Source organism: Canis lupus, chromosome 1 (assembly GCF_048164855.1).
Source record: "Canis lupus baileyi chromosome 1, mCanLup2.hap1, whole genome shotgun sequence".
In the NCBI taxonomy this organism is placed as follows: domain Eukaryota; kingdom Metazoa; phylum Chordata; class Mammalia; order Carnivora; family Canidae; genus Canis; species Canis lupus.
The window spans coordinates 105,886,348-105,909,377 of record NC_132838.1 but is presented as its reverse complement, the minus strand read 5'-3'; the positions used below and the strand labels follow the sequence as shown (position 1 = coordinate 105,909,377).

The 23,030-nt window shown below is 44.6% G+C and overlaps 1 long non-coding RNA gene across 1 annotated transcript; it reads right to left on the bottom strand.

Moving 5' to 3' along the window:
• Positions 1-14,553: 14,553 nt before the first annotated feature.
• LOC140600983 (uncharacterized) lies at positions 14,554-23,018 on the bottom strand. Its single transcript, XR_012004059.1, has 4 exons — positions 22,285-23,018; positions 21,231-21,371; positions 19,467-19,533; positions 14,554-14,979 (listed from the first exon to the last, which is right to left on the bottom strand). It is a non-coding gene; the product is annotated as an uncharacterized lncRNA (long non-coding RNA).
• Positions 23,019-23,030: the final 12 nt, after the last annotated feature.

Genomic DNA, 23,030 nt, shown 5'->3' with positions numbered 1-23,030 from the left:
TATATACAGAACTTTCCATCCAAACGCAACTGAATACACATTTTTCTCAAGTGCACATGGAACTTTCTCCAGAATAGACCACATACTGGGTCACAAATCAGGTCTCAACTGATATCAAAAGATTGGGATTGTCCCCTGCATATTTTCAGACCACAATGCTTTGAAACTAGAACTCAATCACAAGAAGAAATTTGGAAGAAACTCAAACACGTGGAGGTTAAAGAGTATCCTACTAAAAGATGAATGGATCCTACTAAAAGATGAAATTAGAAAAGAATTTAAAAGATTCATGGAAACTAATGAAAATGAAGATACAATGTTCAAAATCTTTGGGATACAGCAAAAGCAGTCCTAAGAGGGAAATACATTGCAATACAAGCATCCCTCAAATAATTGGAAAAAACACATACACAAGGTAAGCTCACACCTAAAGGAACTGGAGACAGAACAGCAAATAAAACTTACACCAAGCAGAAAAAGAGAGATAATAAAGATTCAAGCAGAACTCAATGAAATAGAGACCAGAATAACTATAGAACAGATCAACAAAACCAGGAGTTGGTTCTTTGAAAGAATTAATAAGATAGATAAGCCATTAGCCAGCCTTATTAAAAAGAGAAAAGACTCAAACTAAGAAAATCATGAATGAAAGAGGAGAGATCACAACCAATACCAAGGAAATGCAAACGATTTAAAATATGTATTATGAGGGCAGCCCTGGTGGCTCAGCGGTTTAGCGCTGCCTTCAGCCCAGGGTGTGATCTAGGAGACCCGGGATCGAGTCCCACATCAGACTCCCAGCATGGAGCCTGTTTCTCCCTCTGCCTGTGTCTCTGCCTCTCTCTCTCTCTCTCTCTCTCTCTCTCTGATGAATAAATAAATAATTTAAAAAAATAAAAAATAAAAATGTGTTATGAGCAGCTATATGCCAATAAATTAGGCAATCTAGAAGAAATGGATGCATTTCTGGAAAACCACAAACTACCAGAACTGGAACAGGAAGAAATAGAAAACCTTAACAGGACAATAACCAAGGAGGAAATTGAAGCAGTCACCAAAAACCTCCCAAGACACAAACGTCCAGGGCCAGATGGCTTCCCAGGGGAATTCTATCAAATGTTTAAAGAAGAAATAATACCTATTCTACTAAAGCTGTTCCAAAAGATAGAAAGGGATGGAATACTTCCAAACTCGTTTTATGAGGCCAGCATCACCTTAATTCCAAAACCAAAGACCCCACCAAAAAGGAGAATTATAGACCAATATCCCTGATGAATACAGATGCAAAACTTCTCAACAAGATACTAGCCAACAGGATCCAATAGTACATTAAGAAGATTATTCATCATGACCAAGTGGGATTTATCCCCGGGATGCGAGGTTGGTTCAACAGTCTTAAAAAAACCAACATGATAGATCACATCAACAAGAGAAAAAACAAGAACCAAAATACAGCAACCATTCCTGATCAAAACTCTTCAGAGTGTAGGGATAGAGGGAACATTCCTTAGTATCTTAAAAGCCATCTAAGAAAAGCCCACAGCAAATATAATTCTCAATGGGGAAACACTGGGAGCCTTTCCCCTAAGATCAGGAACATGACAAGAGATGTCCACTCTCACCACTGTTATTCATTGTAGTACTAGAACTCCTAGCCTCAGCAATCAGACAACAGAAAGAAATAAAAGACATTCAAATTGGCAAAGAAGAAGTCAAACTCTCCCTCTTCATAGATGATATGATACTGTACATAGAAAACCCAAAAGACTCCACCCCAAGATTACTAGAACTCATACAGCAATTTGTCAGTGTGGCAGGATACAAAATCAATGCCCAGAAATCAGTGGCATTTCTATGCACTAACAATGAGACTGAAGAAAGAGAAATTAAGGAGTCAATCCCATTTACAATTGCACCCAAAAGCATAAGATACCTAGGAATAAACTTAACCAAAGAGGTAAAGGATCTATACCCTAAAAACTACAGAGCACTTTTGAAAGAAATTGAGGAAGACACAAAAAGATGGAAAAAATATTCTATGCTCATGGATTAGAAAAATTAATATTGTGAAGATGTCTATGCTACCCAGAGCAATTTACACGTTTTATGCAATCCCGATCAAAATACCATGGACTTTCTTCAGAGAGTTGGAACAAATAATCTTAAGATTTGTGTGGAATCAGAAAAGACCCCAAACATCCAGGGGAATATTGAAAAAGAAAACCAGAGCCGGGGGCATCACAATGCTGGTTTTCAAGTTGTACTACAAAGCTGTGATCATCAAGACAGTGTGGTACGGCACAAAAACAGACACGTATATCAATGGAACAGGATAGAGAACCCAGAAATGGGCCCTCAACTCTATGGTCAACTAATGTTTGACAAAGCAAGAAAGATTATCCACTGGATAAAGGACAGTCTCTTCAATAAATGGTGCTGGGAAAATTGGACAGCCACATGCAGAAGAATGAAACTGACCATTCTCTTACACCATACATAAAGATAAACTCAAAATGGATAAAATATCTAAATGTGAGACAAGAATCCATCAAAATCCTAGAGGAGAACATAGGCAACACCCTTTTTGAACTTGGCCACAGCAACTTCTTGCAAGATACATCTATGAAGGCAAGGGAAACAAAAGTAAAAATGAAATACTGGGACTTAATCAAGATAAAAAGCTCTGCACAGCAAAAGAAACAGTCAACAAAACTAAAAGACAACCTACAGAATGGGAGAAGATATTTGCAAATGACATATCAGATAAAGGGCTAGTATCCAAGATCTATAAAGAACTTATTAAACTCAACACTCAAGAAACAAACAGTCCAATCTGAAATGGGCAAAAGACATGAACAGAAATTTCACCAAAGAAGACATACACACATGGCCAACAAGCACAAGAGAAAATGTTCTGCATCACTTGCCGTCAGGGAAATACAAATCAAAACCACAATGAGATACCACCTCACACCAGTGAGAATGGTGAAAATTAACAAGACAGGAAACAACAAATGTTGGAGAGGATGTGGAGAAAGGGGAACCCTCTTGCACTGTTGGTGGGAATGTGAACTGGTGCAGCCACTCTGGAAAACTGGGTGGAGGTTCCTCAAAGAGTTAAAAATAGAGCTACCCTATGACCCAGCAATTGCACTACTGGGGATTTACCCTAAAGATACAGATGCAGTGAAACGGCAGGACACCTGTGTGCAGTGTGCAGCCCAATGTTTATAGCAGCAATGTCCACAATAGCCAAACTGTGGAAGGAGCCTTGGGGTCCATCGAAAGATGAATGGATAAAGATGTGGCATATGTATGCAATGGAATATTAATCAGTCATTAGAAATGACAAATACCCACGTGGATGGAACTGGAGGGTATTATGCTGGGTGAAGTAAGTCAATCGGAGAAGGACAACCATTGTATGATTTCACTCATACAGGGAATATAAAAAATAGTGAAAGGTGAAAGACATTTAGGGGAAAGGAGAGAAAATGAGTGGGAAAATCAGAGAGGGTGACAAAACATGAGGGATTCCTAACGCTGGGAAACGAACAAGGGGTAGCGGAAGAGGAGGTGGACGGGGGGGCGGGGGGGTGGGGTGACTGGGTGACGGGCACTGACGGGGGCACTTGACTGGATGAGCATTGAGTGTTGTACTATATGTTGGCAAATCGAACTCCAATAAAAATGTGTAAAAAAATAAATAAAAATTTAAAAATTTAAAAAATGAGAATAGAGAATTCATAGAAAAGCAAATCCAAAAGGCTAAATATGAAAGAACTGCTCAAATTAACCAGGAGTTTGAAAAATATATATCTAAGTAAAATCAAGATGTCACTTTAGATGGCAAAATACAAAGAATTTGAACACCCTCAGCTGACATGAATGTGAGGAAAAGTACCCTTACGTATGGAAGCAATACAGCATCATCCATTAGCATTACATTACACATTCACTTAATCTCAATCATCCTATTCCAGAGACTCAATCCCACTGAGACAGAAATAGGAATACATAAGGATGATCATATAAGGATGTTTATGGTAGCATTACTCATGGTAGCAAACAAAACAAAACCCACAAAACTGGAGACAAATGGAATGTTCATCAACTGAATAATACCTGCATAAACTATATATACACTGATACCACTGAATACAAGGCAAATAAAAAAAAACATATCACAACAAATTGAATAAAGAAGCAGGTATGAAAATTCAGTTATCTCCCATTAAGCCAGATATTAAAGAGACTTGCAAAAATGTAAAACATCTCTTTACATCGATTTTTATTTTTGAAAATGTGTTTTTCATTAAATATATTAACTAAACATGTATGGGTTTTTCATTGTTATTTTAAATATATTAATGCTTTGATAATGATTCTCATTGGATGAGGATTATAAAGAAACTACAAACTTAATTAGAAAAAGAATTAGAGGGATCCCTGGGTGGCTCAGCGGTTTAGCGCCTGCCTTTGGCCCAGGGCGCGATCCTGGAGTCCCTGGATCGAGTCCCATGTCGGGCTCCCGGCATGAAGCCTGCTTCTTCCTCTTCCTGTGTCTCTGCCTCTCTCTCTCTATAATAAATAAATAAATAAATAAATAAATAAATAAATAAATAAATAAATCTGAAAGAAAGAAAGAAAGAAAGAAAGAAAGAAAGAAAGAAAGAAAGAAAGAAAAGAATTAGAGTGTGCCTTAGAAGTGGCTTAGTTGGTTGAAGGTTGACTCTTGATTTCAGCTCAGGTCATGATCTCAGAGTCTTGAGATCAAGCCCCATGTAGGGCTCCGCATTGGGCATGGGGCATGCTTAACATTTTTCCTCTCCATCTGCCCTATCCCCCTCTAAAAAAAATTTTTTTTTACATTTTAATTTTAAAAATAAGATGGTACTGGACCCCTGGGTGGCTCAATGGTTGAGTATCTGCCTTTGGCTCAAGTCGTGATCTAGGGGTCCTGGGATCGAGTCCTGCATCGGGCTCCCCACAGGGAGCCTGCTTCTCCCTCTGCCTGTGTCTCTGCCTCTCTCTCTCTGTGTCTCTCATGAATAAATAAATAAATAAAGATAAATAAATAAATAAAGATTTTTTTCTTAAAAAAAAAAAAAAGATGGTATATAGAGATGGATGGTACAATTGGGTAAGCATCTGACTCTTAGTTTTGGCTCAAGTTGTGACCTCACAGTCATGAAATCAAACCCTGCTTCAGCTCCACACTCAGTGGGGAGTCTACTTGAGAGTCTCTCCCTCTCTCTCTCTGCCCCTCCCCCTCTTGTGCACACATGTGCTCTCTCTTTCTCTCTCTCAGATAAATAAATCTTTAAAAAAAAGAAAAAAATATTATTTAAATATATAATAATGTTGGTAGTATTGTACCTCTTAAATTTTTAAGTGTTGTACCTCTTAAATTTTTAAGTGTGCAATACAGTGGTGTTGACTATAGGTAGTGTTGTACCATGGAACTCTAGAATTCATTCATCTTGCTTAACTGAAATTTATGTCAGTTGATAACTTTCCATTTCCTCTTTCCTCATCTCCTGGAAACCATCAATCCCCTCTTTGATTTTATGAATTTGACTATTTTAGATACTTCATATAAGTGGAATCATTCAGTATTTCTCTTTCTACGACTGGCTTATTTCAGTTAGCATGATGTCCTCAAGGTTCATCTATGTTTTTGCATATTGTAGGATTTCCTTTCTTTATTTTTTTTTAAATTTTTTTATGATAGTCATACAGAGAGAGAGAGAGGCAGAGACACAGGCAGAGACACAGGCAGAGGGAGAAGCAGGCTCCATGCATCGGGAGCCCAACGTGGGATTTGATCCCGGGTCTCCAGGATCGCGCCCTGGGCCAAAGGCAGGCGCCAAACCGCTGCGCCACCCAGGGATCCCGATTTCCTTTCTTTAAAGCCAAATAATATTACATCATATGTATATACCACAGTTGTTTTTTTAAATCCATCTACCTGTCAATGGACATTAACACATTTTGACAATTAATAATGCTGCAGTGCACGTGGGAGTGTATAACTCTTCAAGATCCCAATTTCAATATTTTTGGATAAATATCTAGAAGTGGGATTGCTGGATCACAGATAATTCTACTTTTAATTTGTCAAGAAAGTTCCATATTGTTTTCTTTCATTTTCTTTTAAAGATTTGCTTATTTGAGAGAGAAACAAGAGACCCTGAGCAGAAGGGGCAGAGGGAGAGAGAATCTCAAGCAGACTCCCCTCTGAGTGTGAAGCCTGATGTGGGACTCAATCCCAAGACCCTGAGGTCATGACCTGAGCTGAAATAAAAGTCAGATGCTTAACTGACTGAGCCACCCAAGTATCCCTCTATACTGTTTTCATTAACACCTGCACACTTTGCATTCCTACCAATGGAATGCAAAGGTTTTAATTTCTCCACATCCCTACCCACATTTGTTGTTGTTTTTGTTTGTTTGTTTTATTTTTTATGATAGCCATCCTGGGGTTGGTTGGGTCAGTAGTTGGGTGTCTGCCTTTGACTCAGGTTGTGATCCTGGTCTCCTGGGATTGAGTCCCACATCAGGCTCCCTACAGAGAGGCTGCTTCTCCCTCTCCCTATGTCTCTGCCTCTTTCTCTGTGTCTCTCATGAATAAATAAATAATATTTTAAAAATAGCCATACTGATAGGTATGAAGTAATGGCTCACTGTGGTTTTGATTTGCATTTCCACGATGATTATTGATGTTAAGCATTTTTTCATGTATCTGTTGGCCATTTGTGTCTTCTGGAAAAATGTCTATTCAATATTTAGCTTATTTTTAAATTGAATTATTGGGGCACCTGAGTGGCTTAGTGGGTTGAGTGTCTGTTTTGGGCTTAGATCATGATCCCAGGGTCATGGGATTGAGCCCCATGTCGGGCTCCCTGCTCAGCAAGGAGTCTGCTTATGCCTCTCTTTCTCCCCCTCTTCATGTTTGTTCTCTCTCTCTCAAATAAAGAAATGAAATATAAATAGATAGATAGATAGATAGATGATAGATAGATAGATAGATAGATAGATAGATAGATAGATAAAACTGAGTTATTAAGGCGGTTTTGGGTTTTTTGTTATTGTTGTTGTTCGTTTGGTTTTGTTTTACTCTTGAATTGTGGGAGTTCCTTCTATATTATGAAGATTAATTCCTTATCAGATATATGGTTTGTAAATATTTTTTTCCATTTCATAGGTTGTCTTTTCACCCTGTTGATTGTTTCCTTTGCTGTGCAGAAGTTTTGAGTTTGATGTAGTCCCACTTGTTTGTTTTTGTTTCTGTTGCCCGTGCTTTTGTGGTCATATCCATGAATTCATTGCCAAGGCCAATGTGATGAAGTTTTTCCCTATGTTTTCTAGGAGCTTTATAGTTTTGGGTCTTATGCTTAATTCTTCAACCCGTTTTGAATTGATTTTTGTGTATGGTAGAAGATAAGGGTCCAATTTCATTATTTTACATGTGGATATTCAGTTTCCCCAACACTATGTGTTAAAGGGATTATTCTTTCCGTATTGTGTATTCTTGGCACCAGTTACATAAGAAGTCAACATTAGGGAAAGTTAGAGAAGTATGTGGGAATTCTTGGTACTATTTTTGCAACTTTTCAAACCACTAAAATTAGTTCAACATAAAGAGTTAAAATTAAAACTGCATGGTGGTCTAACTTTGACATTTCAACATTAGAGCATGGGAACAATAATTTCTTGGCATTTTTAGCTGCTATTTCTTTTTCTCTGTTCACTGTACTGCACAGTTCTGATATTAAATAAAAGCTCACTTTGCCAGTAAAGGCTCCCCATGATAGTGACCTTACCACCACATTATTAAGCTTTCCTTCCTCACTAAGAGAAGTGATTAAAGGGAAGAATTCTTTCCTCTTCAGGAAAATTTGATCAAAAGGCAATGGTGTAATTTCATTAAAGATGAACCACAAGCTGAATCTTTGCTGCTTTTTCAACAGTTTCTGATGCAGATGTAAGATTGTTTCTCTCAAGATCCCTGGGTGGCTCAGCGGTTTAGTGCCTGCCTTCCGCTCAGGGTGAAATCCTGGAGTCTTGGGATTGAGTCCAACGTCGGGGTCCCTGCATGGAGCCTGCTTTTCCCTTTGCCTGTGTCTCTGCCTCTCTCTCTCTCTCTCTCTGTGTCTCTCATGAATAAATAAATAAAAATCTTTTTTTTAAAAAAAGATTGTTTCTCTCAGCTGTATTTTTTTGTGAAGTATTACCTAGAGAAAGATGCATGCAACTAATGTATTCATACATATATCATGAATAACTTTAAACACTCTTATAGACACATAGGTCAAGAAATAAAATATACACAATATTTCAGAATTTCTTCCATGTGTTCTCAATAACCCTTTCATCCCTCCAGAAGTTGGAAACATTCTAACTTATTGATAATCTCACCCTCACTCTTCTTTTTAAGGCTATCCCTTACAAGTTTTCTTTTGTCCATTTTCAAGGTTATATATTTATATGAAACAAGACTATGCATTCTTTTCTATCTTATTTTCTCCCACATTTTGCATGTGAGAGTTGTTACGTAGTTGTGTACCTCTAGTTCATTTCTTTTCCTAGTTGCATAGTATTCCATTGTGTGGACATACCACACTTTGTTTATCCATCTGATTCTAAGTGGACATTTGGATCACTTCCACATTGATGCCATGACAAATAAAGTTGCAGTGAACATTTGTACATGTACATCTGGTGTAACTGTGTGAGGAAGCAGGTCTCAGAATTTTTAGTTTCAGGACTCCATTATGTTATGAAAAAGAAGTATTGAGGGCCCTAAGAGCTTTTGCTTATGCAGGTTATATCTATGAATAATTGCCTTTTTAGAAATTAAAATGGGGGGTGCATGGTTGGCTCAGTCATTTGAGCGTCCCATTCTTGATTTTGGCTCAGGTCATGATCTCAGAGTCATGAGATCGAGCCCCGTGGCTGACTCCACGATGAGTGTGAAGCTTGCTTAGGTTCCTTTCTCCCTCTACTTCTGCCCCTCCCCACCCCTGCTCACGCTGTCTCTCCCTCTCTCTCTCAGAAAATAAATGACTAAATAAATAAGTAAATAGAAATAAAATTGGAGAAAATTTCAAAAGATTTATGAATTAATTCATTTAAAATCACATTTTAAAAGTACACATTAACACAATATATTTAATGAAAAGCACCTATATCTTTTCAAACAAAAGTCAATGAAAAGAGTGGCATTGTTCTACATTTTTGTGAATATTTTTAATGTGTGGCTTGATGGAACAGATTGTGGGACTTCCCAGCCTCCATAATTGCATGAGCCAATCAATTCCCTGTAATAAATCTCTTCCTACGTATCTATACCTTATTGGTTCTGTTTCTCCAGACAACCTTGACTAATAGACCCATCCTCCAAGGCTACAGGTTTCACTGGCTTCAGGTACCATTCTTCCCTTCCTTGTCCCATCAGGTCTGGGGGTAGTGTTAGCTCCCTACTGTTGCTTGTATTAGATCTCTCGACATCCCTTCCTGGACCTCTTAATCCTGTCACCCCTCTGTAACTAGTTATACCTCTATTAGTTTATGTTTAATTAGGCGCCTCATGGTCCATTAGTTTCCTACTGAGATTCTGACTGATAGATCTATACATTTACCATGTTCTTACTCTGAGATCATTTTCCTTTTGCAATTTAAGTAACTTCCTCCAGAGGGGGTCTAAGTATGCTTTTCCATTTGCCCTAGTACTAGTGTGGTACTGCTTTGTTTAGGGTCCCTTCCCTTCATTCCAGGTGCCTGTTGAAAACTACAACTCGTTGTCATAGTTAGAGTAAGCAAATGCTCATTGGTCAAAAGCACCTTGGAATGCTTTTCTTACTTCTCTGAGTTCTCACTTAATAAATCTTAGCTGGGGGAGCATTTGGGAGGCTCAGTGGTTGAGTGTCTTCCTTTGGCTCAGGTCATGATCCCAGGGTCCTGTGATCAAGTCCTGCATTGGGCTCCCCATGGGGACCCTGTTTCTCCCTTTACCTGTGTCTCTGCCTCTCTCTCTGTGTCTTTCATGGATAAATAAAATAAACAAACAAACAAATAAACCTTAGCTGAGAAATCCTCACTAGATTGTCACATCTTTCATGATTTTGTAAGAACTTTTTAGTATTTTATCCAGCGCTTTTAGTTGTTTTCAGCAGAAGGGTTGATCTAAATAACCCAGCCTGACATTACCAAAAATGAGAAAGCCCTGCCCTTTCACATGATTTTTTCCTAAGGTTTTTGCATGCACTTGCTATTTTGCATAATCATTCAGGAATAATCTGTTCTTAAGTCTTGAATGAGAAATATGACAATGGAATAAGGCCATTGATTTCCAGGATATCAGAATTGTATTCATTATCTAGTGCTGTGTAACAAATTATCCCAAAACTAAGCGCTTAAAAACACACTTATTTGGGCACCTGGCTGGCTCAGTTTAGAGTATGTGACTCTTGATTTCAGGTTCTTAAGTTCAAGTCCCACATTGGGCATTGAGCTTACTTAACTAAAAGAAAAAAAGAAACAACACATTTATTATCTTATAGTTTCTATGAGTCAAGGATCTAAGCATAGTTTACCTTAGTCTTCTGTTTCACAGTTTCTCACTAGGCTATAACCAAGGTGTTAGTCCAAGCTTAAAGTCTCTTCTGAAGGCCCTACTTGGAGTGGCTCACTTCCAAGTTCATTCATCGGTTTTGTTCAACATTACATATTGGATTCTGTACTGAACTGAGTGTCTCAGTTCCTTGCTGGCTATTGGAGGATTCCCTCAGTTTCTTGACACATGGGCGTTTCCAAAATGGGAGCTCACAAGATAGCCACTTAATTTATTAGTGCATGAAACCAAAGAAGGCAATAGAGAGAATTTGCTAGATAGAAGGCCTTGGCCTTTGTAATCTGATCTTAGAAATGAAATGACATCCCATTACTTTTATCATATCCTATTAGTTATAACCAAGTTGCTAGATGCCACCCACACTCAAGGGAGAGTTGGATTGTCCAAGGGCTTGAATATCAGAAAGTAGAAAACATTGGGGCCATTTTAGAAGGCTACCTACACTATAAAAATGGTGTCTGAATTTCCATCTGTAGCTCAGTTCTCAATAACTATGCACCAGTTTCAGCACCTTGTAGGAGGAGAACAATGGCAAACTTTTTATAACATGTATCACTATGAAATACCTCCACTCTCTGGCACCGGTGACTCAGTTGGTTAAGCATCTGACTCTTGGTTTCAGCTCAGGTCATGATCTCAGGGTTGTGAGATTGAGCCCTGTGTTGGGCTCCGTATGCAGTGTAGGGTCTGTTTGAGATGCTCTCCTTCTCCCTCCGCCGCTCCCCCAACTTGTGCTCTCTTTTTCAAATAAATAAATAAGTAAAATCTTGAATGAAAGAAAGAAAGAAAGAAAGAAAGAAAGAAAGAAAGGAAGGAAGGAAGGAAGGAAGGAAGGAAGGAAGGAAGGAAGAAAGAAAGACCTCCACTCTCAAAGCACATTGGTTTGGTTACTGTTTTAGTAGGTTTATCAAATAAACCAATAGGTCTGCAAGCAACTCTCAGTTGTAAGTCTTGCTACTTTAGTACAGTCATTGCAGAGTATGCTATCAATTCTCTTCTTGGGGCACCTGGCTGGTTCAATCAGAAGAGCATGTGATTCTTGATCCCAGGGTAATAGTTCAAGCCCCATGTTGGATATAAAGATTACTAAAAAAATAAAAATAAAAATAAATAAACCTCTTCTTTTGCTCAAGTAGGTGTTTGAACATGGAAGAGCTTCTTTGCCATTTTGTTTGAATACTCTATATGAATATAATTCCAGAGACTCTTGTATGTCATGAGTTTGATTTTGGCTGAAGAAGAATGATGACAGAGTAGTCAGCCATCTTTCTGCTTGTGGCTGGTAATTCTTTTACCTGGTATTAAACTCCAGTCACTTTCAGACACACAACTAAAGAGTGTGAACAAATCACAATAAGCCTGTAATTTCTAATTCCCTCACAGCCTTCACCATTTTTGTTCCATTATTAATGACAACACTGATTTTCTGCTTTACATACATTTCATAAACCATATTCACTATCTTGTTAACTATGCATAAGACCCAGAAATATTACAGCAACCTACTGGAAATATAGTTAAATTTATTATTATTTTTTTTAGTTAAATTTATTTTAAATCAGGTAAAAAGATACCTGATTATTTCTTATATCCAAATGTTTCATGTACAAGATCTAATAGTACATATAGTACATACAGTAATTCTCTGTACAGTTTAATAAGATCCAGAATAATTTTTCTTTTTCTATTTCTAAAAGTAGGTTCCATGCCCAGCATGGAGTCCAATGTGGGGCTGGAACTCATGACCCTGAGATCAAGACCTGAGCTGAGATCAAGAGTTGGATATTTACCTGACTGAGCCACCCAGGTGCCTTCAGAATTATTCAAAACATGTTTTCTAGAAAGAACTTGTGGGAATTATAGTTTGGGTACATTTTGAGAATCATTCATCTTCCACTTCTGAAAATGGCTGATAGTATTTTGCAGTCAATTTGGCAGCTTTGATTTAAGCTTTTGGCTTCAATAGACTCAAAACTTTATATATAATCTTTCAAAAGCATTCTTATAAAATATGTTGTTTTGAAGTTTGATTAGTGAGAACAACATGTATTTAGGGCATCTCATTTCTAACACTTTCCATTTTTCTCCTGTTCTTTTCATTCATTATTATGTCTGGATCAAAGATGTTTTATCATGGTTGTTATACATGATTTTAGAGTTTTATTTCCACTTCAAGAAATTTAATTCACCAAAGTTGTCAACCTTTTAAAATTCATCTTCATGGGGCACCTGTGTGGCTCAGTTGGTTAAGCTTCTACTTTCAGCTCAGTTCAAGATCACAGGGTCCTGGGATGCCTGGGTGGCTCAGCAGTTAAAAGTGTCTGCCTTGGGCTCAGGGTGTGATCCTGGAGTCTGGGGATTGAGTCCCACATCAGGCTCCCTACCGGGAGCCTACTTCTTCCTCTGCCTACGTCTCTGCCTCTTTATCTCTCTGTGTCTCTCAGGAATGAATAAATAAAATCTTAAAAAAAAAAAAAAAAAAGATCTCAGTGTCCTGAGATGGAGCCCCCAGGACAGGTTCCAAGCTCAGAATGGAGTCTGCTTGTCTGTCTCCCCCACTCTCTGCTCCTCCCTCTTGTGCTCTCTCTCTCTCAAATAAACAAATAAAATCTTTAAAATTCATCTTTACAAATGTGAAGTAATACTTTTGAAAATACAGTTAAATAACTAAAAAATCGACTGTAATTACTAGATTTTTAAAAATAGCATGAATGGTAGAATACAAAACAATTCTTCAAAGAAGGCAGCCTGCCATAAAAACGATGTCTGAATTTCCATTCATTCTGATCTTTGCTGTTTTGCCTTGTGTTATTATTTACATTTTACATTTGTCAATTCCAAGAGGAAAAAATTGTCTTCCTAATGGTGTCTAAATAAAACACCTTTAATATTCACACCAACATACTCTATTTCCTGATTTGTATAATTACACGGAAGTTCTCAAGATTTATTTTGGGCATGTAAAAGTCATGGTGTAATGGACAGATTTCCCCGTCTCAGGTTGCTGCTGGGGGTGTTGAGGTCTTGAAGTTTTGTGTGGCTACCCTCTCCCCACCTCCCAGATTGCCCTCAGGGGAAGGGAGCTGCCCCACCCATGGTCATAGCCCTTTCCTGGGGACAGCCCACATCCATCACCTGGTCAATGTATAATATAAAGACCTGGTCCCCTTGCCACAATTTGAGACACGTGCCTGGGGGCATTCAGCTCTAGCGCTGCCTTTGGGACCCGCTTAGATATCCTACTTCCCTCCACCTAACCCCTTCAGGCTGTTGAACCTTTCAGCAACTCCCAGTTAATATCCTAAACCCTAATTTCTTTTTAGAGACCTTTTCCTGAAAAACCTAACCTACAGTCTACAGGCTTTCACAATCATCATTAATTATTTCAGCATCTTACTCCTGTAATTATGTAATTACACACACACACATACACACACACACTTCAGCTGACTGATAAAATTTTAACCTTGAATGAATGAACAAACAAGATTTTCACTCCATATTACACCAGGGTGTTCAAATTTGAAAGTGACTATTACGATCTTCAATTAGGAACCACCTGGCTTGTTCAATATCCCTAACGCTATTATGCTGGTTAGAAGCAATGGTAACCCAACTGATCACATACTCATTGAATCCAGCAAGCTCAGGGATACTAAGAATAACCTTCAATCTGGCATTCAGTGTTTCAACCCTCAAAAGACTGAACGAAGCCTGAAGTCAGAAAAATTTGAACAAGTGCAGAGGCCAAAATGGAATTTTAACGCAAACCAAATACACACACACACACACACACACACACACACACGCATATGCGTGGGCGTATGTGTGTTTACTTAAGCACCTAGTATGGAAACAGATTAACATGGATATGGTTTGCTTTTTAGAATTTCTGTAACAAATTACCACAAACTGGGTGGCTTAAACAACAGCGGTTTATTCTTTCATGGTTGTGGAGGTCAGAAGTTGGATACCAGGTGTCAGCTCCCTTTGATAGCTCCTTCCTGACCTCTTCCCACTTCTGGTGGTGGCCGGCAATCCTTGGCTTTCCTTGGCTTGCAGATGCATCATCCAGATCTCTGCTTCCACCTTCAAATGGCTTTCTTCCTTATGTGTCTCTTTTGTATCTTTGAATCTTTCTCTCTTTATAAAGATGCCAGCCATTGGATTTAAGGCCTCCCCTATTCTGGTATGACCTCACTGTAATTTGAGTGCATCTATAAAGACCCCTAAATAAGGTCACATTCACAGATACTGGGGATTAGGATTTCAACATATTTGGGCAGGGGGCGCATAACTCAATCCACGACAGATACCATACATGTTTCAGGGTGGAGAGGCACCTGGGGAGTGGACAAGAAGGGAAAAGGTAAGAAAAGGAAAGCAAAGAAAAAAGGGAAGAGGAGGGGGAAGAAGAATGTAGTAAAAATATTTCCATAGGTATAAATTGTCCCATTTCTATAAAATGCTGTGCATGTGTATGCAGAAATTAAATAAAGAGCTAGCTATTTTTTGTAGGAATAATAACAACATAATCCTATATGGCTTACTATGTGTCAGATCCCGCTTTAAGTACTTTACATATATTAACTCCTTTAATCTTCATATCTCAACCCTGTGATGTAGGTACTGTGAATTATCACACCTATTTCACTGATGACAAAATTGAGGTGTAAAGAGATACAACTAGGAAAATGGCTGAGCCAGAATTTAAGCCCAGCCAGCCTGGCTTCAGAATCTGCTTTTAAACACCTTGCTATATACAATATGTCTATTCTTGGAAAATAAAAACTTTCTATGTGTGTACAAATGCTTGTATATTTTAGAAGACATAAAATAAGGTGTCAAGATAAAAGTGAAGGGGAAAAAAAAAGAGTGAAGGGGCTGGCTCAGTCCATGGAGTGTGAGACTCTTGATCTCAGGGTTGTGAGTTTGAGCCCCACATTGGGTGTAGAGATTACTTTTTGTTTACTTAGAAAACAAAATCTCAAAAAAGGATTAAAAAGTAAAATCTTGGATTCTAACCAGTTCTGTTGGGGGTTGGAGGTCACAAATGAATGAATGTTCAGATTGGTCTGTGTTGGATCACATGCCCAGACTACACGTTTTGGAGGAGGAAGGGAGGGAGCATTAGTGCTAGAACATTCTTACTAGTCTTGTAGAGTGGATTTCTCACAGGAAAGAGGCTCCATTACTAGAAGAACGGGAAGTATACAAGAGCCCCATCCACTCATCTCCTTGAACCTCTCAGAACCACCTTCCCTACCTTTTTGCAGAGATGCAAAGAACAGAGCAGCTAAAGGCCCTTCACTATTCAGAATAGAAGAAATGGGGACGACCGGGTGGCTTAGCTGTTTAGTGCCACCTTCCGCCCAGGGCGTGATCCTGGAGACCGGGAATCGAGTCCCACCTCGGGTTTTCTGCATGGACCCTGCTTCTCCCTTTGCCTATGTCTCTGCCTCTCTTCTCTGTGTGTGTCTCATGAATAAATAAATAAAATCTTAAAAGAGAGAGAGAGAGAGAGAGAGAAGAGAAGAAATGGCCTTAATGGAAAGAAACGGGCTGTGGAGAAATTCTGCCCAAAATTCACACGAATCCCCCCCACCCCCACCCCAGGTCCAGTAAAAGGTTAATAAAGGGATAAAGCTTTGTCTTCTCCATACACACACACAGAAAAGGCGCAGCTGTCCTCAATTTCTGTGAGGGGCAAGTGTCCATCTCGGATTATTTATTTATTTATTTTTCCCAAAGATTTTATTTATTCATGAAAGACAGAGAGAGAGAGAGAGAGAGGCACAGACACAGAGAGGGAGAAGCAGGCTCCATGCAGGGAGCCCAACGGGGGGACTAGATCCCGGGTCTCCAAGATCACACCCTGGGCGGAAGGCGGCGCTAAACCGCTGAGCCACCGGGCTGCCCCATCTCGGATTATTTAATGGTGCAATGGGAGCATGTTGCATTTGGATCATCTGGTATTTTGGATGCTCTGCCAGTCTAAGGATTATTGCACCTGTGGGGATTAAGTGGTGCTGTAGGATTATCTTGAGTTTGGAGTTTAACCCCCATGTGGAAGGATTTTCTGGAGGTACAGGAGGATTATCTTGGGTTTGAGGTTGATCCTTCACATGGAAGGATTCTCTGCTACTCTGATGTTCTTCATGACCTGAGGCCTTCTTTTCTGTAGTATTAATCAGTGAGTTCTTGACTCAGACCTACTTCAAGGCAGGTATCTTCCTGGCTAACAGTTCCTATTCTGGGAACTTGGGGATGGACTTGTGATGATGGGTGGGCTGTTTCTATTTTCCACTGGCACACTGTCCCAAGGGATAATAAGAATGGCAAAATTTGTATCTCAGGAGTGGGAGGGACTAGTGGTCCCTGTGTCTTAGGGGTATAGGAATTAGGGATGTTGTGTATCAGGGATTAACAAGAATAAACTTGTATGCTAATGTCTGATGCTTGTATGCTAATGTCTGATGATAATGGGGCCTTTGTGCCTCCAGGGTTGATGGGAAGGTGGGTCCCGAGTTCCAGGGACTAATGAGAACAGTGTCCTTGGTCCAGGGGGCTGATGGGAAGGTGGGTCTGGAGTCTCAGCGATTGGTGGCAATTGCATCAATTGAGTCTTAGGTACCAAGGGATTTGCGAACTCTGTATTATCAGGGAATGATGGAAACAGTGGTTCCTGTGACTCACTAATCAATGGGAATGGAGGCCTTATGTTTCAGGAACTAATGGGAATTATGTTCTTTTATCCCAGAGGCTTAAGTTCCAGTTCCAGCCTAACCCATAGAGCCATTTGTTATTCATCCATCCCTCCATTCATTAGCGAACATTTTCCTAGGCCCCTACTCTGAGCCACACCCTGTGCTGGGTGATAGTGAGGACACAGAGATGACTCAGACCTAGATCGTGCCCTCAGTGAATTCCCAGAGCCAGACTCAGACATGGAGAATCACAACATGACGGGATCAGAGCCAGGGCAAGGCGACAGTCCGGTCCCGACTACAGGGCATCTGGGGTAAATGCAGAGTGACAGTAATTCTGGATATCAAATCAAGGGGCAAAAGTCCTTTTTATCCTATGTAGGTTTGTGTGCATGACCAGTCTAAACTGAGCCAAATACTAATCTCGAATAAGTTGCATGTTTTTTTTTGCAGACAGCTCACCTCCCAAGAAAAGGCATAGAACTTGGAGTCAGAGAGGCCTGAGTTCAAACCTAACTCTGCCATTCATTCACTTTGTGAGTTTGGCTAACTTACTATGCAGGACCTCGGTTCCCTCATCCTTACACGGAGATAAAACAATTCCAATAGTTAAGACTGCTGCGATGACTGAATGATCCAATGTATAACAAATACCTAGCCCACACCGGTCCTGAACTAGACATTCAATAAAGGGTATGTGTTGTATGTGTTGTCATCATTATTGTTCCTTTTTTTTTTTTTTAAGATTTTACTTATTTATTCATGAGAGACACACACAGAGAGAGAGAGAGAGAGAGGCAGAGACATAGGCAGAGGGAGAAGCGAAAAGTGGGACTTGATTCCGAGTCTCCAGGATCAGGCCGTGGGCTGAAGGCAGCACTAAACCGCTAAGACACCGAGGCTGCCCAATTATTGTTCCTATCACTAGTAATTAATAACAAAATTTAAAAGACCTAGAAGCAAGTATTTATCAAATATCTGAGTTCAGAGGCTTGGAAGAAATCAGTAAAAAAAAAAAAAAAGCAATTTACATATGCATAAGCATTAGCTTTTGTATACCAAAAAAAAAAAAAAAAAAACCAAAAACAAAAAACAAAAAACCTGGTGCTTATTGGATAAGCACGAATAAGTAAATATGCAATGGAATACTATACAGCCCCTAAAATGAAAGAAGTAGCTCTGTAAGCGTGGATATAGGAGGATCTTCAAGATAGAGTGTTAAAAAAAAAACCAAAGAGTAGGATTATGTGATGCCAGCTGGGGACAACAAAAAGGAGGTGGCTTAATATATGTGCACAGATGTATAGAACATGTCTGAAAAGATACACGGGGCACTGGTAAGCATAAGCCGATTCCAGCCAGTACTGAGTGCCTGGGGGACAGGGTGGAAGGGAAATGCATTTTTCACTGGGAGCCCCAGAACCCTATACCCACCACTGTCTGCATGTCGTCCCTAAATGTCCCCTGGCCCACGAGTCCACGGAGTTCCAAGCTGCGAACGGCACCTGTCCTCTCCTGTCCCCCCTTCCTACTGGTTTCCCCTTGGGAACAACTTCCGTCCCCTCAGTTCCTGAGCCAGACTCCTGGGTGTGGTATCTTCTTCACCTCTTCCCTCCCTATCAACCCCACTGTCTGTCGGTGCTCAGCCCCACCTGCCTCCTCACATTCTCTGCCCCACCCCCTCCTTCGGGTCCGCAAGGTCCCAGCCCCAGCTCGGGCATCCTCCCCCTGCATCCATCCCCCACAGGGCCCCAGAGGGGACTCTCTGACGCCCAGATCCGACCACAACCGTCCATGGCTCCCGGTCACCCCCGGGAGAAAGTTCCCAGCCTGGCCTTCCAAAGGCTCGCGAGCCTGGCCCCGCCCACCACCTCAGCCGCATCTTGGGCTCCTGTCCTCTAAGGCTCGAGGCAGACCTGACTGCTTTGCGGTCCTCCCGGAATCGCCCTCGGTTCCCTGCCTTCAAGCCTCCTCCCGGAACGCCCTTGCTGCGGCCAGCCCCCTTCTCAGCCACCCAGATCTAACTTCTCCCGATTCTCGGAGGTCCCTTCCGCAGCCTCCAGCTGAAAGGACCCCTTGCGCCCCTGGGCTCCCACGGCCGCTGGCCTCTGGCTCTGTCATACCCCGATCGCCCTGGATTGGAACTGCCTGCGTCTGGGGCTGTCTCCTCCATCATACTGTGAGCTCCGTCTGCAAGGGGAGATATGGGTCTGATTCACCTTTGGGGCCCCAGTGCGGGCAGCGGGCGGGGCGGGGGGGAACCGAAGCGGAGGGAGGAGAAGGAGGCTGGGAGGGCAGGAAGGGGGAGAGCGAGGAGGGGAGCAGACCCCGCTGCGGCAGGGAGGGAGGCAAGGGAGGAGGGGGGGCGGGAGGAGGAAGAGGAGAGACACCGAGACCTAGACCAGGAGGAGAGAATGCACCGCGCGGGAGGCGAGGGAGCAGAGGTGGAGGGCGCGGGAGAGAGCGGCGAGGGGAGAGCCGGGCCGGCCGCGGGAGGTGGAGGGAGGGAGAAGTGGAGCGCGGCGCCCCGCCGCCCCGGCCCCTTTTGTCCCTTCCCTCCGCCCTGCGTCACGCTCCCGGCCGGCCTCCCCGCGCTCCCTCCCCCGCCCGCGCCTCCTCCCCGGGGCTGGATGGAATTTTTTCCCCTGGACCGGGGCCAGCTCCGGGGCCGGGGGAGGCAGGCCGGGCCGGGCCGGCGGCGGGGAGGGGCCGGCGCGGGGGCGCCCGGGGAGGGGGCCGGCCCGCGGGGTCCCGGGCGGAGACGCGGGCCGGAGGGAGTCGGGAGGAGGGAAGGAGGATGCCGGGGCCGCCGGGAGGAAGGGGAGAGGCCGTCGGGCGGCGGAGGCGGGGAGAGGATGGAGAGCGGGCGGCGGCGGGCCCGGCTCGGCGCGGCCTGGGGGCTGGCCGGGGAGCCCCTGCCCTCCGACGCGGGAGCCGCGGAGCCGTGAGTCTGCGGAAAGCTGGCTGGGGAGTGGGGGTGGGGAGGGGGGCTGGGGCGCGGACCCGGGGTCCCAGGAAGAGGAGGAGGCCGCGGCGGCCTGGGGTTCTGGGTTCCTGGACGAGGAGGGGGCTGGGGACCCAGACTCCCGGATCCTGGTTGGAGGGGGTCTGGGGGGGCCTGGATTCCTGGGGTCCGGAGGAGAGGGCGGGGAAGGGCCCCCGGATTCCAGAGGAGGAGAGAGCTGGGGCCGGGGTAGCTGGATGCGGACGGAGGCTGGAGGACGCTATGGCAAGATGCCCGCCCGAGCCCTCTGGGGAGGTGGAGGGAGAGTGGTTGGCCTTGGAGGTGCCTCCGGCAGCGGAAGGGTTAACGTCTGGCTAGAGGGGAGGGGGAGGGGCAGGGATGGGGCTGCGGGGCTTTGAGGGGTCAAGGGTGAGCCGTGCGAGGTGGGGGCGGAGGGGGGGAGGTTGTCTGGGCTGCCAGACAGGCCAGGGTCAGCGGCGGGGGCAGGGGATGTCTGGCGGAGGAGAGGCCCAGCATCCAGGCTCCCTTGGGGACCTGGGATTCCAGGCCCCAGCCCCCTCCTCCCTCAGACCTGGGAGTCCGCAACCCAGCCCCCTCCTTGAGAATTTCAGAATCCGGACCCTCAGCCCCCTTTCCCCCAGGACCCGAGAGAGTCCTGGCCCCCGGCCTCTTCTTCCCTCATACCTGCGAGTCCACACCCCAGCCCCCACCCTTCACGGAACGACAGAGTCCGGGCCTCTGGCTCCTTTCTCCCCCGAACCCAGGCGTCCCCACCTTCTCTTTAAGCCCCAGCTGGATCCCAGCCCTCCGGGGGTTAAGGGGGCGGGGCCAGCTGGTTGCCATAGTGCCAGACTGTTTGGGTCTGCTCTCTGACCCTTGGGGGCTCCCCAGGGTCTGCAGAGAGGGGGAGGGGGACCCAGACCTGAGGGAAGTCCAGCGCCAACCCCTTCCCCAAATCGGGCCTCTGGGCCCGGGGAGTTCGTGTCTCCATCAACGCCGTGTCCGGTGACCTTGAACCAGTCCTGACCCTCGCGTCTGGGTCTCAGTTTCCCCAAGGAGGAATCTGTTGGTGGAGTGGGGAGACGCTCGGGTCCGGCAAATCTTTAAGATTCTCAGCTCCCCTCTCACCCCCTCCTCAGGCCCCAGGCAGCCCCGGGGCATGCTGGGAACCCGGCCTGGGCTCTGGGCCAGGTTGTGGGGGGGCGGGGGCAGCCTCCTCCCTTCCCCTTCCTCCCCACCTTGGCCTGACTCTCGCCCCCGCCTGAGGGTCTGGGAGGTTGGGAAGGAGGGAAGGGGGGATGAGAGCCGGACCCGACTCTGGCCCCCCATCTCCAGCTCTCCTCCGCCCCCTGCCCGCCTCTCCTCCCCCTCCTCAGCAGGTCGCTACCCCAGCCCTGGGCCCCTTCTCGAACCACCCCCACCCCACCCCCAGCTCCAGACCTGGCTCTGAGCTGGGAGGGGGAGGGAGAGAGGGAAGGAGAAAGAGAGAGAGAGAGAGAGAGGCAGAGAGGGGGCGAAGAAGGGAGGGAGAAAGAAGGGTGGGAGGGGAGAGCACGGAGGAAAGAGACAGAGGGAGACAGAGATGTGAGATAGAAAGAAGGGAGCCGGCCAGAGACAGAGACCCTGCGGAAGAAAGAGACTGAGAGAATGAGAGACAAAGAGCGAGGGAGGGAGGTGGACTAGGGAGGAAGAAAGACAGAAGGGAAAGAAAAAGAATGAGAAAGGAGAGAGAGGGAGAGGCCATCTGCGAGGGAGAGCGCCGGAACCACGGAGGGGAGAGGAGGACGAGAGCCGAAGCGGGAGCAATGCGGAGCCCGAGAAACAGACGCAGGAGGAGGTGGAGACCAGGTAAGCCGCGGGCTGACTGCGAGACCAGGCTCCGAGACCAGGCGCAGCAGGAGGAGAGAGCCGGGGAGATGGAGCTGGAGCGTGGGACCGAGGCAGCAGGACAGCCAGCACTGGCCAGAGGGACTGACCAGTGACCCGCAGGTGCTCGAGCTCAGCTCAGCCCTGGGCCAGGGACGCTGGGTGCCTGGCCGCCGCCCACCAGGCCTGGCTCCTCCCACTGGCCTGACTCTGGCCAAGCTTCTCTTCATCTCTGCAGCCGCCAGCCAGCGCCAGCCAGCGGACAGCACCTGGCCAGGCCTGGGGCAGTGTCAGTGCTCGGGAACCATAGTCATCATCATTATAAGTGATGGGAGGCTAAAAGAAGACATGAGAGAGGGGGAAAATATCCAGAAAGGTTTGAAGGCTTCCTGTCCCTGCCTCCACCCTAGTCCCGGATTCCAGAATCTGACAGGTAGGTAGGGAGCTGCTTGCCCAAGGGACTGAGCTCCGGAACAGGTGAGGTTCCCTCTGACTCCACATCCAGGGAGCCAGGCTCCGCCTTCCCCAGGGAAGCAGGCCTGATTGGACTCTCAGGGCCTGAGGGAAGAGGGGGCTGCCCAGACATCTGAGTCTGAAAGAGGAGGGTCCACTGGCCTGGACTCCATGCACCTTTGAGGAGGAAGGGGCTAGGGGCCTGAAACTCCTGGGTCTCTGCTGAGGAAGGAGCCAAGGGGCTGATTCTTGGGTTCCTTGGGAGGAGGGGGCCGGGGGCCCGGATTCCTGGGTCCTGGCACCCACCCGTAGAACCGACCTTGCGGGGCCTTCGCCGCACACAAGCTCGAGTCTGTGGGTCTGTGTCGGGGGCTCACCATCGCGGCTGGGGTCTTCCCGGCCC